This window comes from Myotis lucifugus, unplaced genomic scaffold (assembly GCF_000147115.1).
Source record: "Myotis lucifugus unplaced genomic scaffold, Myoluc2.0 scaffold_619, whole genome shotgun sequence".
NCBI lineage: Eukaryota > Metazoa > Chordata > Mammalia > Chiroptera > Vespertilionidae > Myotis > Myotis lucifugus.
Window position 1 is genome coordinate 10,933 of NW_005871667.1, and position 1,670 is coordinate 12,602.

The following is a 1,670-nucleotide window of genomic DNA, read 5'->3' on the forward strand; positions in this document are numbered from 1 at the left end:
GAAGAAAGAAGAAAGAAAGAAAGAAAGAAAGAAAGAAAGAAAGAAAGAAATGAAAAGAAACGAAACGAAAAGAAAAGAAAAGAAAAGAAAAGAAAAGAAAAGAAAAGAAAAGAAAAGAAAAGAAAAGGAAAGGAAGGAAGGAAGGAAGGAAGGAAGGAAGGAAGGAAGGAAGAAAGAAAGGAAGGAAGAAAGAGAGAAAATTCTAAGGCTTACCTGGTGCTCAGTGGTTAGAGCCTCAGCCTGGGGACTGAAGGGTCACAGGTTTGTTTCTAGTCAAGGGCATGTACCTCAGTTGCAGGCTTGATCCCTGGTGCTGGTCTGGGCGCGTGAGGGAGGTAACCAGTTGATGTGTCTCTCTCACATGGATGTTTCTCTCTCTCTCTGTCTCTCCCCATCCCTTCCACTCTCTTTAAAAATCAATGGGAAAAATATCCTTGGGTGAGGATTAACAACAACAACAAAAATGATCAGAAGCAGCATGGAAAATGGTAAGAATGTGTTAAATCTGGGATGAGATACATGTGTTGACCTAAGAAATATCCAAACCTGCACATACCCTGGTTGAGGTTTTGAGTTTATTTGAGTCAAACTAAGGACATGCTGGGAATGATAGTTTTTCAGTCTCTTTTATACATTTTAAGGAGGAAGAATACACAAAGGTGGGAGAAAGCAAGGTACAGAATGGTTAACAAGATTATGTGCTCCCTTGAGGGTGGTTATACCACTGAGGGGTATAAAAGAGGACCAGCTCTGGCATTTCAAACATGAGTTAAGCTAGTTGCACAAGAACAGTGGACAGGGCCTGCTTAAGGAAAAGATAAATCTCATATAGGCCTGTGGCACAATTACCCACCATGACCTACCCAGTTAGAAATGGGTCACCCTGTGAGGTTACTTTTCAGATTGATTGTAGAGCCCTTGTTTTCGTCCACATTGTATTTGTTACATTGCTCTCTGTACTATTCTACATGTTTGAAATATTTCATAATAGCAAACAAAAGAGAAATTGTATTCACAATATAATCGAACTCTAAATCTTGTTTCAATGTTACCACCTGAATTGAATTTTTTAGTCCTATTCTTGAAGCAATTGTGGGCAAGATATGCCACATTATAAAACAGTCTAGAGTTTATCTTCCTATATTTCATCCTTTTACTTATACCTTCTCAGAGGAGTAGGAAGGTAACGTACCATCTTCCCTTGGAACTTCAAAAGATTTTCTTTCTCCTGCCTTCCCTCTGTTCTTCCTTTTTTCAATTTTTCTTCCTTCAGTCTCTTTCTTGTTTGCTTTCTTCTTTCCCTTTTCCAATACAAGTACAATAATATCAATTTGTAATCTTACCCTAATTCTTTTTCTAATTCCTAGAATTGTCAAAATACAAGAAGCTCAGTTAAATTTGAATTTCAGATATATAATGAATAGTATTTTTGCGTGAGACGTATTTATACTAAAAAGTTAATTGTTTTCTGTTTGAAATTCAAGTTAACTGACAGTCTTATATATTTTTTAATGTTTTTATTGATTTTAGACAGAGAAGAAGGGAGAGATAGAAACATTGATTGGCTGCCTACTGCACACCCCTACTGGGGATCAAGCCTGAAACCTAGGCATGTGCCTGACCGGGAATTGAACTCTTGGTTCATGAGCTGACACTCAATCATTGAGCCT